General features: G+C 48.0%; 1 long non-coding RNA gene across 1 annotated transcript in view; it reads right to left on the bottom strand.

Annotated features, from left to right (window-relative positions):
• Positions 1-9,282: 9,282 nt before the first annotated feature.
• The window catches only part of LOC141213273 (uncharacterized), an 84,181-nt gene continuing 76,211 nt past the window's right edge, over positions 9,283-17,252 (bottom strand). The window contains exon 3 of the long non-coding RNA XR_012282786.1: positions 9,283-9,427. This is a non-coding gene — a long non-coding RNA (uncharacterized lncRNA). The remainder of the gene's footprint in view (positions 9,428-17,252) is intronic.

The raw sequence follows: 17,252 nt of genomic DNA, 5'->3' as shown, positions 1-17,252 counted from the left end.
GCCACACGCATCGTCCTAAGGACTCCCCGGCCAAGGGCCGGAGGTCTTATCATATAAAAAGAACCTCCTCCAAAATGGAGGTGCCTGTGCAAGGTTGTAGCTCGGTGTTCTAAACTCTGCTTCAGCCCTCAGGTCCCGCTTCTAGCCTGACTACCAGTCCAGTCCGCGAGCCTGACTACCAGTCCAGTCCGCCACCCTGACTACCAGTCCAGTCCGCCAGCCTGACTACCAGTCCAGTCTGCCAGCCTGACTACCAGTCCAGTCCGCCAGCCAAGTACACTCTCCAGCCCGACGGTCTGCCTACAGTCCAAACCCGCCAGTCTGTCTATGGGCCCGGCTTGCCTGCCTACCCGGAGAACGTACCAGTTACCTGCCGTGCCTACCAGCCAGCCTACCCGGAGGCTCCTGCCAGTTACCTGTGGTGTACGCCAGTCCGTCTACTCTACCCAGATCACCAGTCAGTCTGCCTGCCGTGCTCATCTGCTGTACCGGTCAGTCCCTGCATTCTGACCCATGGGAGTCACCTGCTCTCATACAAGGACTGGCCCAGAGTAGCACCTAGTCCCTCTGCTCGGTCCTTCCCTGGTTCACGGAGTCGATTGAGCCGCCGTGCGACCTTGGTCAGTCCGAGTTGATACCTAGTTACGCCCCTCTGGTCCCTCCTTGTACCGCAGCACAGAGGTTCCACCACCCGGATCCGTAACAGTTTGCACGGGCCATGGAACCCGGTGACCCCCAGGCTCCTTTGCTTGCTGACCTGTACCAGGAGGTTTCTCCTCAGAGATCCCAACAGGAAACCATCCTGACCTGCCTGCGGTCTGTCAACTCTCGCTTGGACACGCTGTCCGTCCCACCTGTGTGCGCCTCGAGCCGAGCGACACCCGCTTCGGCGGCGCCTCTGCCTACCAGTGCCACGGGATCCAGCTCTGGAACCCGGCTCTCTGCGCCTCCTCGTTTTGGGGGTGACCCCGTCTTACGTCGGGGTTTTCTGAACCAGTGCACATCAGTTTCCCTCCGACCGGGCCAAGGTGGCGTTCATTATGTCTCACCTCACCGGGGAAGCATTGGCATGGCTAAACCCTCTAATGGGAGAGAGGGGATCCCCTGGTGTCAGATCTTCTGGCTTTCCTCACTGCCTTCCAGAGGGTCTTCGATGAGCCCGGACGAAGAACTTCTACTGCCTCCTCATTGCTCCGTCTCCGCCAAGGGAGTCTCACCGTGGGCCAGTATGCCATACAGTTCCGTACCCTCGCTTCTGAGCTTGCCTGGAACAACGAGGCCCTAGTGTCCACCTTCTGGGAGGGTCTTTCCGGACAGATCAAGGACGAGCTGGCTGGCCGGGACATTCCTACCACCTTGGTTGACCTGGTGTCACTAGCTACCCGGATTGACATCCGTTTCCTGGAACGTGCTAAGGAGACTACCTGGGAGAGAAGATTTCCTCGTCTTGCTCCTGTTTTCCAGAAACCTGCCTCCCAACCAGCAACTCCCCGGACACGCTCGCCTGAACCCATGCAGATCGACCAGACCAAGATGGTCAAGTCTCGCCAAGAAACACGCTGAGCCGAGGGGAGCTGTTTCTACTGTGGTAGTAAGGAGCATCTGATCCGTTCCTGTCAGGTGAAGCCAGGAAACTACAATGTCTAGGACCGCTCAGAGAAGTCGTCCTAGGCAAGAGTAAATCCTCTCCGTTCTTGACTTTATCCGTTTCTATTTCCTGTGGAGAGAACCGCTTCTTTGAAACTGCCCACCTGTATTCCGGAGCCGCTGGGAATCTCATTTCTCAGTCCCTTGTAGAGAAGTATCAGATTCCTACCAAACCTCTGGCTGAACCATTGGCAGTCGCTTCCGTGGATGGAAGACTCCTTCCGGTGACCATCTGGCTCGTCACAGAGCCTGTAACCCTTCAGGTGGGAATGCTGCACTCGGAGAGGATCTCCTTCCATGTGCTATCCGGACTCTCTCACTCCCTTTTGCTAGGTCTACCCTGGCTACAGAGACATGAACCCGTTCTGAATTGGCAATCCGGTGAGGTGCTCCGTTGGGGGCAGGATTGCCACGAGACCTGCCTGGTTCCGATTCGCCCGGCTCGACCTCCGTCTAATCCGGCTAATTTACCTGGTCTACCGGCACCTTACTGGTCCTATGCAGATGTCTTCGACAAGAAGGAGGCAGAGACCCTGCCACCTCATAGGCCATATGATTGCCCTATTGACCTGGTACCCGGTGCCACTCCACCCCGTGGGCGTATCTACCCATTGTCGTTGGCCGAAACCCGGGTCATGTCGGAGTACATCGAAGAAAATCTGGCTAGGGGATTCATCAAGAAATCTACCTCCCCGGCTGGAGCTGGATTCTTCTTCGTAAAAAAGAAAGACGGTTCACTACGCCCCTGTATCGATTATAGAGAACTCAACCAGATTACTATCAAAAATAAATACCCCCTGCCGCTCATCTCTGAGCTGTTCCACCGCCTTAAAGGCGCGAAGATCTTCACCAAGCTCGATCTTCGTGGGGCGTATAACTTGGTCTGGATCCGCCAAGGAGACGAGTGGAAGACGGCATTCAATACCCGGGACGGCCATTATGAATACCATGTGATGCCCTTCGGCCTCTGTAATGCTCCAGCCGTCTTCCAAGAACTAGTTAACGACATCTTCCGTGACCTCTTATATTCATGCGTGGTGGTGTACCTGGACGACATCTTGGTCTTCTCTCCGGATCTTCCCACACACCAGAGGAATGTTCGTCAGGTTCTGCTTAGGCTCAGGCAGAATCACCTATACGCAAAATTTGAGAAATGCCTCTTCAAGCATACCTCTCTTCCGTTCCTGGGCTATATTATCTCTAAGACTGACCTACGGAAGGACCCCGAGAAGGTCTCTGCCGTCTTAAAGTGGCCCCAACTGGAGGGGTTGAAGGCGATTCAGCGATTGCTGAGCTTCGCTAACTATTAAAGCCTCTTCATCCCACATTTCTCTTCCCGGACTGCACCCATCTCTGCGCTCACCCGTAAGGGAGCAAATCCTAAGGAATGGACGTCCGAAGCGGAGGAGGCCTTCCTCTCATTAAAACAAGCCTTCTCCTCTGCCCCGATGCTGCACCGTCCAGATTGCAACAAACAGTTCTTTCTGGAGGTTGATGCTTCCTCTTCCGGAGCGGTGCTCACCCAGGAATCTCCGTCCGGGAGAATGGTAACCTGCGGCTTCTTCTCCAAGCTCTTCTCCTCGTCCGAGCGCAACTATTTCATTGGAGATTGAAAACTGCTAGCCATCAAATTGGCGCTGGAGGAGTGGTGTTACCTGCTAGAGGGGGCTCTGCACCCGGTGGTCATCTACACTGACCACAAAAACCTGGCATATCTACAAAATGCCCAAAGACTCAATCCGCGTCAGGCCCGGTGGTCTTTGTTCTTTGCCCGTTTCAACTTTACCCTACATTACCGCCCTGCGGACAAGAACGTTAAAGCCGACGCTTTGTCGAGATCCTTCCTGTCTTCCGATCAAGAGGAGGAGCCTATGCATATCATCGATCCCTCCAAAGTGATGAATGAGGTCCAAGGGAGCCAGTCTCGTCTCCCACCCGATAAGACATTTAACCATATATTCATAAGGTACATTGTAAAAAAACACTCTACCCCAAGTGAGGTCCCAAAAATTGGAAAAGTGGAAGTTTATGCCACTCCATAAGACAAATATGCATGCTACCACAAAACACAGGAGTTTTTTTGGCAATAATTAGTAGACAAATATTTTATTGAACACTTAAAGACATGGGACATACAACAAGGAACAACCCGGCATAAAAAGTGGGGCTGCATATATAAATATATTAAGATCGAACAATCATAAAGAATAGAAATAAAAATGGAGAAAAAAAGTGCCACAGTATTTAACCCCTAGTGGGATAGTTGTCTAAGTGCTGCATACAGTAAAAGTCTATAAAGACATGCATTGTTAATACAAAAAAGTATATAATAATCATGTCAGCACATAAACTCCTATAATCTTTGTTCAAATCATGGTATTGCACGCTTACCCATTGCTAAATAGCAGCCCCACAAGAGAAAATCCCCAACGCACGTTTCGCTTGGTGTGTTAAACCACTTCCTCGGGGGGAATAAGGACTTCATCCATCACATCTTTCGTCTCCACGGCCTACCCCTCCACATCGTGTCTGATCGCGGGGTTCAGTTTACTTTGCGCTTCTGAAGAGCTACGTGTAAGCTGCTGGATGTCTCCCTGTATTTCTCCTCTGCTTATCATCCACAGTCCAATGGCCAAGTGGAACGTATCAACCAGATCCTTACCAGCTTCCTCCGGCACTTAGTCAAAGCTCACCATACCGATTGGGTAGAGTTCCTACCATGGGCCGAGTTCTCCTATAACAACCATGACAGCGAATCTTCTTCCAAGTCCCCATTCTTTGTGGTCTACAGTCAACATCCCCGGATTCCGTTTCCCGTCTCCGCTTCAGTGGACAACCCTGCCGCAGAGTCTCTGGTCAGCGAATTTTCCACCATTTTGGAGGACACTAGATCCGCACTTCTTCAATCCTACAAGCAGATGAAGAGACATGCCGACAAGAGTCGTCTGGATCAGCCTCCATTCCGCCCGGGAGACAAGGTTTGGCTCTCCTCCAAACATGTTCGTCTCAAAATACCCTCCTATAAGTTGGGTCCACGGTTCATCGGTCCATTTGACGTCCTCAAGCAAATCAATCCAGTGGCCTACAAGTTAAAACTCCCGGCCCCCTTCGGGTTCCCAACTCCATCCAGGTATCTCTCCTCAAACCAGTTGTTCTTAATTCTTTTTCCGACAATCCAGGTACCTCCCCAGCTCCGGGCTCCACTGAGGAAGTCTATGAGGTAGAGAACATTCTGGACACCAAGAGGGTAAGAGGAAAAACCTTTTTTCTGGTGGATTGGAAGGGGTTTGGCCCAGAGGAGAGAACTTGCGAACCCAGGGAGAACATCCACGCCCCGCTTCACCTTAAAAAATTTCTTTCAGGCTTAAAAAAGAGGGGGCATAAAGGGGGGGGTACTGTAGCATCGGCGTCTCTGCCCCCTGACAGGCAGAGACGCCGTCCCTCTTACCGCCGTGCTCCCGGCGTCTTCCAGCTCTCCTGCTGCTGCTGGCAAGAGCAGTTTCCCGGGCACTGTGCTTAGGGCGCGCGCGCCGTCCTAAAGAGTCCCCGGCCAGTGGCCAGAGGACTTCTCATATAAAAAGGCACCTCCTCCAAAATGGAGGTGCCCGTGCAAGATTGTAGCTCTGTGTTCTAAACTCTGCTTCAGCCCTCAGGTCCCGCTGCTAGCCTGACTACCAGTCCAGACCGCCAGCCTGACTACAAGTACAGTCCGCCAGACTGACTACCAGTCCAGTCCGCCAGCCTGACTACCTGTCCAGTCCGCCAGCCTGACTACCTGTCCAGCCTGTCAGTCCGCCAGCTTGACGTCCAGTCCACCAGCCTGACTACCAGTCCACCACCCTGACTACCAGTCCGCCAGCCTGACTACCAGTCCGCCAGCCTGACTACCAGTCCGCCAGCCTACCAGTCCAGTCAGCCAGCCAAATACACTCTCCAGCCCGACGGTCTGCCTACGGTCCAAACCCGCCAGTCTGTCTATGGACCAGGCTTGCCTGCCTACCCGGAGAACGTACCAGTTACCTGCCGTGCCTACCAGCCAGCCTACCTGCATGCTCCTGCCAGTCCGTCTACCCGGATCACCCGTCAGTCTGCCTGCCGTGCTCATCTGCTGCACCGTTCAGTCCCTGCCTTCTGACCCGTGGGAGTCACCTGCTCTCATACAAGGACTGGCCCAGAGTAGCACCTGGTCCCTCTGCTCGGTCCTTCCCTGGTTCACGGAGTCGATTGAGCCTCCGTGCGACCTTGGTCAGTCCGAGTTGATACCTAGTTACGACCTTCTGGTCCCTCCTTGCACCGCAGCACAGAGGTTCCACCACCCTTATCCTTAACAACCTCCATATAGTGTGAACAGGTGCACGTTGCAATGACTGCATAACATAAAATAAGAAAGAACAGCAGCACTCTCTAAGGGCCAAGAGGTGGTGGTCAGGTTTTTTGTTTTCTTTCAGTTTACCATGGAGGTTTTGACTGCCTCCTTTTCTGACTCTGCACTCCACCCATCAACCCAAGGGTGCTTTTAATTAGTGTTGCTTTCTAACTGCCCACTTAAAATTGTAGGCTTATAGCCCAAGAGAGGCATGTTTCGGAAAATAGTTACCCATCATGCGGAGGTCACCTTGCCGTGGTTGATGGGCACACATGAATTGGCCAATTTATGTGCTAAGAACCTTGATTTTTTTCTAAGTACATTTTATTTAGCAATAGTGCAGTTTAGATCTTATTTTCTTAGTATTTGCATATGTCTTGGCCCTTACAGAGTGCTGCTGTGCTTTCTAATTCTATGTGGGAGAGGCAGTCATGAGTGAAAGGATAACAGGAGTGTGTCCTAGACGAGGAGATGGAAGAGCACCAGACCCAGTCCCCATACACTGCAATATTACAGAGGAGTCCACATCAGTGTCAGGGCTCAACAGCCGGGACCGCTCCCTATTTATACCACGAGTACAGTTAAAATACTGGAGCCAGATTACTAGTGGGGAACTATATAGTAGCATGAAAGCAACAGCTTTGTGCATGACGACTGGTATAAATGGAGGGGGTATATAAATATCCAGATGGGTAATAGGACACACAAGTTCCGTACAGTACAAGAATACACACATACCCTCTTTATATAAATGTCAATGTTGTAAAGGGTACAATTTAGGGTGCGCATGACTAGGATAGAAACTCCCCAGGCATATGTGCAAAAGACAGAATAGTAAGCCCACCTGAAGACAGATAACGTGAAAACGCCTCCAGTGGGATTTCAAAGAAGTCAGACTGGTTGTCAGCAATGACCTTCAGGCGAGACAGAGAGAACATGGAGTATATAAGGTTGAGTTCCTTCAGGAATTTGACAGAACTGAGCGAGTATTCTCAAACTACATATGGTCTTTTCGAGACAAGCAAAGAAGAAAGTCTCTGTCCCTACAGTTGAAGAATTTTGCAATGAAGGTGTAAGGTGCAGACCCAAGGGGCAAGGGATGGAGGGATGTGATATGCCCTCTGCAATGTACATAGCCGAGAAACTATCCCGGCCATAGGTGGAGATCAGTACATTCCCTAAAAAGAGCCGTGGATATTTGGGAATATGTCTGAAATACCCCCACAAAACAAGGTCCAGGAGTATGTGCCAAAGGGGCCATAGACTGTAATGATGCAAACTGAGCGAACGTCCAGTATACGCCTCCCGGAGACAGACACCCAGACCCAGTCTACTATGTCCAGTCAGTGAATACGCCTGGACCCTGTTTTTTGGGGAACTTCGGAAGTATGCCCCGATGGGGACACAGAATGCAAGGTGAAAGCACCCTAACAAGTTGCAGTTTATCTGCTGTTCTGTTGTGAGATGAAGCCCATTTTGGTGGAGTCCGTATAAAATGGATCAACTCAGACTCCTAAAATATATAATAAATTGGGTACAGTAGTTTGTGGGGAATATTTTTCTCACAAGAATTTGGTAAAGTTATGAAATGTCCTATAAATGTCTGTCCTATTCCTGATCTAAGGGTCTAGACTTTTAGCTGAGATGAATCTGTGCTACAGTAAATTTATCACTTACACATGAGCCGTGTATGAGGGAGTCGGAGGCCTGGAAATGGAGGAGTCGGAGGTTTGGCTTACTGACTCCACAGCCCGGGTTAGCAATAGCCGGATGCAGGTGAAGCCGAGCAAAGGACGGACACTACATCTCCCCTTCTAATGAGCCGTGTAGTAGGTGGTCTCTGTCACAGAATAAGGTAAGGGTCCGGTGTGCTACCGGGGGTGTACAACTCCAAGAGGGGCAGGAAGAGAAGGATAGAATCCAACGGAAAAGGAGATCGCACAGTTTCCCAAGGAGACCGGATCACTAATGATCTACTCCAGACACACAAACAAGAGGATCTGATGGGGGAGGGGCGACAGACAAATTCATAGAGAACTGGATTCATGTAGCCAAAGTAGAATTAGCAAATGAGCTATAATGAGCCTGAAAAGGACGGACCCCACAAAGCCAGAGTTAATGCTGCAGATGTCACCGGCATCAGACAATGAGAGCGGGGGGCTTTGCACAGCTTAAGATACTGAGAGAGTTCAGTATATAAATTGTAAGCTTGCGAGCAGGGCCCTCACTCCTCCTGTAACGGATAAAATGTGTTACATTGTATTGTTTTTATTGTCTGTACAGGTCCTTACTTAATTGGAAAGTGCTGCAGAATATGTTGGCGCTATGATACAATAATCATTTTTATTTATATGTGCAGAGATGTTTCAGTTTTCACATTCACCACATGAGGGCAGCAGAGTACTATGCTCAGAATAAGGTCAGACATAACAGTACCTGCATATTACATGTGCTGACTAATGAAAGATACTGCCACTTGCACTGGTATGGCTGACATCAGACTGTAAGTGCGCCCGATAATGTCTGTGAGGGCGTATCTGTGCCCTGTTCCTCAGTCTCCTCTCGCTCTCCCTCTGAGCGCTGGTAAATAGGTGATGGTATCAGGGGGAACAATGTCTACCTACAACTGCACCCTTGGTCTGGGCCAACTACACCATCTTGTGGTAACGGACAGTACCAATTAGTGAAGCGCTGCTAAGGGGCCATGTGTTTCTGAGTCGGGTCTCACAGTCTGGGGCCCATTCGTAACAGGACAATGGCAGACAAGGTCCTCTGGTCTCCCACCTCAGCTCAAGTGAGGCCGCAACTCTGAGCATCGCGTAGGCCATGCTAATGGAGCACAGCCAAACTCATCTGAAAATGGGCCCATAAGCTTCTTGTAACCAAGAGGAGTCACACTGATGGCCCTCCATGCCGGGATGAGCCCTCTGTGTAGCTCGGAGCCCCCTTGGACACATACGCACCCAATGGCTGCCGGACATGCCCCCCCTACACAACACTTATTTTTTAAAGCATTCTGACTTTGCAGCGTTTTCCCACAACACTATATCAGCGCTGGTCCCAGGTGTTGGCAGCTCCATTCCCACATAGGTGTCACTGGCAGAAGGAGATCCTGGACCAATGCAAATATGACAACTTTTCCATACCTTTTTTTTTAACTAGAGCATAATAGTAAGTTTCATCCATTTTTACTTTTAAACATAATAAAGCAACTTTTTCTTCTCAAGTTGGACAAATAATCTTTTCCTATAATGTCTCCAATTCCATTGCCAGCAGTTCTGCGCTCTCCAGCGCTTCTTTGCGCCTCCCCAGACGTAGTAAGCCGCGCGCCTGACTTTCCTGGACGTCGCTCCTCATTGCGGTGTTTGCCAGCGGTATAAGTGCAGAGCAGTCGCTGGACACATTAAACGCCTTCTGAAAGGGAAGAAAGAGAACGGCCATTATCCTTCCTAAAAGAAAGGGATGGTGGCAGAATTCTTTTCAGCTGTTTTAGCAAAGTTTTTTGGATTTATGGGCAAAGTGTTTCCTACAAAACTGCAGAACTGATTTCTTGCAATTCTGCGAGTCTGATCATTCTATAAGAAAATCAACTAAGTGACAAATATATTGTTTTATTATAGTTCTGTGAGTACAAATCATTCCATAACCTTGGGTTCACCCTGGTATTACACACAAAGCAAATGGTTGGCTTGCTGTAAGGGGTTGTCGGGTCACTGTGTAACTGCAGACTTATAAATCCTCCAGCGCAGAGACTGGGCACTGTGCGGAGTCGCTGGTTTCTGACCCGGGGACGGCGGTGATATATGCATTATACATACTCCCGGGCAGAACCCGACTAGTGGGCGCAGCCCCGCTCCAGAGTGGCCTTGTACACACCAGTTTTCTGATTTGGAAGTGACAGTCAGTTTTTTGCTATTTGTATATTGTCTCTCTGACCGAGCGCTCCACCCTCCAGCCTGTGGCGGATTTAATTGCAGCAGGATCCTAGCTACCCATAAATGCAGGCTTTAGCCTAGCAGAGGATTCACATTAGATCAGTTCCCAGCAAACCGGAAAGTGCCTTGTCGTTGGCTGCTGGGTTTGCAAGAATTGGCCAAATTATGTGCTAAACATCTCCATTTTTTCTTATTATCTAAAGCAGTAATGACATTCAAATTCCATGTATTTCATGTTTCCATGCTTTAGCACTACAGAGTGCTACTTTGTCTTTATATCATGTGGCTTCTGCCACAGAAACAGCACGGCCATGCCAGCCACACATCCCCTGGATGCTCACTATGGTTATAGTGATATACTGTACTGCTGCTCCCAGGGCTGCCATTGCTGGCCCTACACTGGAGTCTCTGGGCAATGGGGAGCCAGTGAAGGGATTGACAGAGAGGAGAGGCGGGGGACACGTGGATTAGTCGGGCAGCAGAGTTTAGGATAGATTGGAGGTGTGCGAGTGGTAGAAGGGAGGCCACAGAGCAAGAGGTTGCAGTAGTCAAGGCAGGAGATGATGAGGGCGTGCACTAGTGTTTTTGCAGATTCGTGGTTGAGGAATGTGCGGATCCGGGAGATATTTTTTGAGTTGGAGTCGGAAGGAAGTGGAAAGGGCTTGGATATGTGGTTTAAAGGAGAGGTTAGAGTCCAGGGTTACCCTGAGGCAGCGGGCTTGCGGGACTAGGGAGATTGGGCAGCCATTGACTTTGATGGATAGTTCAATTGGGGGGGTTTGAGTGAGACGGTGGAAAAATGATGAATTCAGTTTTGTCTATGTTAAGTTTTAGAAACCTGTCAGAGAAGAAGGATAAAATAGCGGACAGACATTGTGGGATTTTGGTTAGTAGGGAGGAGAAATCGGATCCAGAGAGGTAGATCTGTGTGTCATCAGCATAGAGGTGAAACGGAAAGCCATGGGACCCTATGAGCTGTCCCAGGCCGAAGGTGTAGATGGAGAAGAGCAGGGGTCCTAGGACTGAACCTTGGGGGACACTGACAGATAGGGGGCGAGATGAGGAGGTGGTGTGTGAGTGGCAGACACTGAATGTCCGGTCAGTTAGGTATGAAGAGATCCAGGATAGAGCCAAGTCCGTGATGCCAAGAGATGAGAGTCTGCAGTAAGAGGGAATGGTCGACTGTGTCAAAGGCAGATGACAGGTCCAGGAGGAGGAGGACAAAGTAGTGTTGCTTGGATTTGGCAGTTAGTAGGTCGTTGGTGACTTTAGTCAGGGAAGTTTCAGTGGAGTGGTGCGGTCGGAAGCCAGATTGGAGGCGGTCAAAGAGGAGAGGTGGGAGGACAGTTCAGAATGGACGTGTTGTTCCAGTAGTTTTGAGCCATAGTGGAGAAGTGATATGCGGCGATAGCTAGACAGAGAGGATGGGTCAAGGGATGGCTTTTTGAGGATGGGTGTGATCGAGGCATGTTTGAAGCATGAGGGGGAAGACACCAGTTGTTAGTGACAGGTTGAAAAGGTGGGTTAGGGTTGGGATGAGAATAGTGTTAAGGTTAGGGATGAGGTGGGACGGGACTGGGTCAAGTTTGCAGGTGGTGAGGTGTGATTTGGAGAGTAAAGAGGAGAGTTGATTGTAATGGTGGAGAAGCTGGTTTTGGAGGAGGATGGTTGAGTAGGTGTGAGGAGGGGCTGTGGGAACTTTAGTCAAAAGATTTGTCTGATAGTGTCAACCTTCGGCTTGAAGAATGTGGCAAAGTCTTCGGCTGAGATGAGAGGAGATGAAGGAGGCGCTGGGGGACGGAGGAGAGAACTGAAAGTTTTGAATAGCTGTTTAGGGTTGTGAGACAGGGATGATATGAGAGATGAGAAGTATGTTTGTTTTGCTGCAGTAAGTGTGGACTTGAAGGTAGTGAGGGACTGTTAGAATGCAATGAAGTGCTCGTTGGAGTGGGACCTTTTCCATTTCCACTCAGCAACCCTGGAGGCCCTTCTCAGTTCTTTAGTCAGGTTGGTGTGCCAGGGTTGCCGGTTGAATGGGCGAGCTGTGATACGTGTGAGGAGGCGACCCATTTGAGAGCTGCAGCTATTGAGGTGTTATATAAAGTGGCAGCAGCATTTGCATTGTGTAATGAACTTATGCCTGTGAGAGGGAGAAGGGATTCAGAGATTGAGTGTAGGTCAAGGTGTTTGAGATTTCTGTGAGGGTGTGCAAGTTTGTGGAGTGTGGCTTGTGTACCTGGAGAGGAGAGGTAAGAGAATGTAAGTTGTGGTCAGAAAGAGGGAAAGGTGAGCTTGAGAGGTTAGATAGGGAACAGAGGTGGGTGAAGATGAGGTCCAGTGTGTGGCCATCTTTGTGAGTGGGGGCTGAAGACCATTGAGCAAGGTTGAAACTTCGAGACAGATGAGTGAGAAGTGTCAATGGGGATGTTGAAGTCACCCATGATGATAGTGGGGATGTCATCAGAAAGGAAATTAAGCAGCCAGGTGTTGAAGTGGTCAAAGAAGGTGGTGGCTAGTCCTGGGGGGCAAGTAAACGATGGCCAGTTGGAGGGGGGAGTAGATGAGCACACAGTGTACTTCAAAGGAGGGGAGAGTAATGGAGGGTGGCAGTGGGATATGGGTGAAGGAGCAGTTGCCTGACAGGAGAAAACCTACTCCTCCACCATGCTTGAAATTGGAGCTGGGTGTGTGAGAAAGATGGAATCCACCGTACGAAAGTGCAGCTGGGGACGCCGTGTCAGAGGTGGTGAGCCAGGTATCGGTGATGCCGATGAAGGAGATTTTGTTAGTAATGAAAAGATCATGGATGTAGGAAAGTTTGTTGCACATGGAGCGAGCATTACATAGAGCTCCTGTTAGTGGGACTGGGGAGGCGGGGGCTGGGCGGATAGGAATAAGGTTAGAAGGGTTGCGAGAGTTTGTGACAGATCGTGGATAGGAGGTGGAAGTGACTATATGACAGAAATACCCAACAGTGACAGCATTCTAAAAACTGCACCCCTCAAGGTGCTCAAAACAGCATTCAAGAAGTTTATTAACCCTTCAGGTGCTTCACAGGAATTTTTGGAATGTGGAAGAAAAAAATGAACATTTAACATTTTTCACAAAAATGATCTTTTAGCCCCAAATTTTTTATTTTCACAAGGGTAAGAGGAGAAAATGGACCCCAAAACTTGTTGTGCAATTTCTCCTGAGTACGCCGATACCTGATATGTGGGGAAAAACCACTGTTTGCGCGCACGGCAGGGTTCAGAAGGGAAGGAGCACTGTGTGACTTTTTGAACGCAAAATTTGCAGGAATCGAGAGCGGACGCCATGTCGCATTTGGAGAGCCCCTGATGCACCTAAACAGTGGACATCCCCCACAAGTGACCCCATTTTGGAAACTAGACCCCCCCAAGGATTTTATCAAGGGGTTGTTGTAGATCGGCTCACTTGGTTGCATATAGCGGTACACAGGAACATTGTCTCTTTAAATCTTCTGCTGGGTTTATTAAGAATGCTGCATAAACCACAGCACAGATAGCAAAAACAAACACGGCCTTCCTGGCCTAACAGGAAAAACAAAACATAAAGTATGGCACAGTCCTTGCTGCTACGAGTAACCGCCCGCTTCAGGAACAAACAACTCAAGGTTTGTCTTTCCTTCACATGACAAAACAGCTCAGAGCTTTCACCTCCAAACCCACCCTACACACAAATGCTCTAAAAGGCTGGGATTTTATCCTCTGACCCCCTTCCTTTCTACAGGTGTTTAACCACCTTAGAACTAAAGATGGCTGAGTAACCCCTTCGTGTGCTGGAACCTTTTTCCTATATTTAATTACTGGAGCTCCTAATCTCAGTGCTACACATCTTCCCTCCAGTACTTTGCCAGTGACTTTGTCACAGGGTATAGTGAACATTTTGAACCCAGAGGTACGACACAGAACACAGAGTTTGATAACATTATGTCATCATATTGAATATGTTGTCATTAGTCTTAAGAGCAAGTGCTCGCTACTTGAGTTTGCATCAGGTACTCAGGTATGAAACAAGTATCGCGGGGGCTCGAGTGACATGCTCGAGTCCCCGCCTCGCATGTTTCACGGTTTTTAGACACTCAAAAAAACAAAAAAAAAACATGCAGGGATTGCCGATGCATAGCAGGCAATCCCCATGTGTTTTCTTTTGGCTGTATAACAGCCGTGAAACATATGGGGCAGACACTCGAGCATGTCACTTGAGCACCTGCGATACTCAGTGCATACCCGGCACCCGATGCATACTCAAGTAGCGAGCACTTGCGCTCAAGACTAGTCACCATATCGTCATCATTTTTTTTTCTTTACTTTTGAAAAAATCCCAACCTCAACACAACCCTAACCCTAAAACAACCCTAAGGCCAGGGCCCCATTATCAGTATCTGGTCAGTATTTTTTCTCAGGAGTGGGAGACAAAACCAGGAGAGGAACAATCAGAGAAAAGGTATAATAGAAACAAGTCACCAACTCTGCATTTATCACCCACTCCTGGTTTTGGTTCCCACTCCTGAGAAAAAATACTGACCGAATACTGATAATGAGGCCGTGGTCTAACCGTAACTCTAATGCTAGAGCTTATTTTTTACGCTGTTCCTCGTGTGGTATAAGTGATTAGACGACTTTATTCTTCAGGTTGGTGCGATTACAACGATACCAGATTCATATTCATAAAAGACGCTTTTTTTGCACAGACTAGTTTTTGCATCCCCATATTTTGATAGCTATAATTTTTCCATATTTCGGCCGAGAGAGTCATGTAAGGGCTTGTTTTTTGCGGGACAAGTTGACGGTTTTATTGGTATCATTTTCAGGCACGTGACATTTTTTGATCGCTTTCTACTCCTATTTTTGGGAGGCAGAACAAACAAAAAACAACAATTCAGGAATTGTTTTTACTTTTTTTATGCTGTTCCACGTGTGGTAAAATTGATAAGGTCGCTTTATTTTTCGGGTCAGTACATTTACTGCTATACTACATTTATATAGTTTTTTTGTTTTGGCGCTTTTACACAATAAAAATGCATCTGAATTGATGATATTTCGCCAACGAGGAATTGGTCTTCACATTCCGGAGTTATGTTCATCAAACTTATCTGAATAAATACCAGTGACAGGCTGCTGTATATTAATACAATAGCTTTTTTGATATAGAGGTTTCTAAAATTAGTGGCTCCTCTCAATCCTTATATATTTATTATTGTTTTAAATAAATTATATACACATTTTTTATTGTTCATATATGCACTGTAGCACTTTCATAAGTGTATGGAAAGTATGATCAATTGTTATTCACTTTGTGTCGTTTACTTTTAGTTCACAATCATATACTGTACAGACCAAAAGTTTGGACACACCTTCTCATTTAAAGATTTTTCTGTATTTTCATGACTATGAAAATTGTACATTCACACTGAAGGCATCAAAACTATGAATTAACACATGTGGAATTATATACTTAACAAAAAAGTGTGAAACAACTGAAAATATGTCTTATATTCTAGGTTCTTCAAAGTAGCCACCTTTTGCTTTGATGACTGCTTTGCACACTCTTGGCATTCTCTTGATGAGCTTCAAGAGGTAGTCACCGGAAATGGTTTTCACTTCACAGATGTGCCCTGTCAGGTTTAATAAGTGGGATTTCTTGCCTTATAAATGGGGTTGGGACCATCAGTTGTGTTGTGCAGAAGTCAGGTGGATACACAGCTGATAGTCCTACTGAATAGAGTGTTAGAATTTGTATTATGGCAAGAAAAAAGCAGCTAAGTAAAGAAAAACGAGTGGCCATCATTACTTTAAGAAATTAAGGTCAGTCAGTGCGAAAAATTTGGCAAACTTTGAAAGTGTCCCCAAGTGCAGTTGCAAAAACCATCAAGCGCTACAAAGAAACTGGCTCACATGAGGACCGCCCCTGGAAAGGAAGACCAAGAGTCACCTCTGCTTCTGAGGATAAGTTTATCCGAGTCACCAGCCTCAGAAATCCCATGTTAACAGCAGCTCAGATTAGAGACCAGGTCAATGCCACACAGAGTTCTAGCAGCAGACACATCTCTTCAACAACTGTTAAGAGGAGACTTTGTGCAGCAGGCCTTCATGGTAAAATAGCTGCTAGGAAACCACTGCTAAGGACAGGCAACAAGCAGAAGAGACAAGTTTGGGCTAAAGAACACAAGGAATGAACATTAGACCAGTGGAAATCTGTGCTTTGGTCTGATGAGTCCAAATTTGAGATCTTTGGTTCCAACCACCGTGTCTTTGTGCGACGCAGAAAAGGTGAACGGATGGACTCTACATACCTGGTTCCCACCGTGAAGCATGGATGAGAAGGTGTGATGGTGTGGGGGTGCTTTGCTGGTCAAACTGTTGGGGATTTATTCAAAATTGAAGGCATTTTGAACCAGCATGGCTACCACAGCATCTTGAAGCGCATGCTATTCCATCCGGTTTAGTTTAATTGGACCATCATTTATTTTTCAACAGGAGAATGACCCCAAACACACCTCCAGGCTGTGTAAGGGCTATTTGACCAAGATGGAGAGTGATGGGGTGCTACGCCAGATGACCTGGCCTCCACAGTCACCAGACTTGAACCCAATCGAGATGGTTTGGGGTGAGCTGGACCGCAGAGTGACGGCAAAAGGGCCAACAAGTGCTAAGCATCTCTGGGAACTCCTTCAAGATTGTTGGAAGACCATTTCTGGTGACTACCTCTTGAAGCTCATCAAGAAAATGCCAAGAGTGTGCAAAGCGAAATCAAAGCAAAAGGTGGCTACTTTGAAGAACCTAGAATATAAGACATATTTTCAGTTGTTTCACACTTTTTTGTTAAGTGTATAATTCCACGTGTTAATTCATAGTTTTGATGCCTTCAGTGTGAATGTACAATTTTCAAAGTCATGAAAATACAGAAAAATCTTTAAATGAGAAGGTGTGTCCAAACTTTTGGTCTGTACTGTATACTCATTACTTAGTTTATTTTTCAATTTTCTTCTTTCTTACTTACATTTTTCACATCTGCTTACCCCCCCCCCCCACTGTTTATTCATAATAGGTCACTAACATTCATTCATTCACCTTTCACACTTCTGTTTTACGTTTCAGGACATGAGGCTCCTTGTATATTTATTGCGCTGAGCCCAGCCGGCTGTTATTTGACCCTTGTGTTCTAACGTGGAGCGTAGAAGACGCCATCTTGTTTTGCGCTCCAACGCTGAACGCATAACGCCGTCACTTCTACCCTATTGATACGCTCAAGCGAGTCGAGTCACGCGGACCGGATGTGAC

The sequence above is a fragment of the Phyllobates terribilis genome, unplaced genomic scaffold (assembly GCF_046119375.1).
Source record: "Phyllobates terribilis strain yellow unplaced genomic scaffold, ASM4611937v1 Scaffold_191__1_contigs__length_3620865, whole genome shotgun sequence".
NCBI lineage: Eukaryota > Metazoa > Chordata > Amphibia > Anura > Dendrobatidae > Phyllobates > Phyllobates terribilis.
This window is presented reverse-complemented; position numbering and strand designations above follow the sequence as displayed.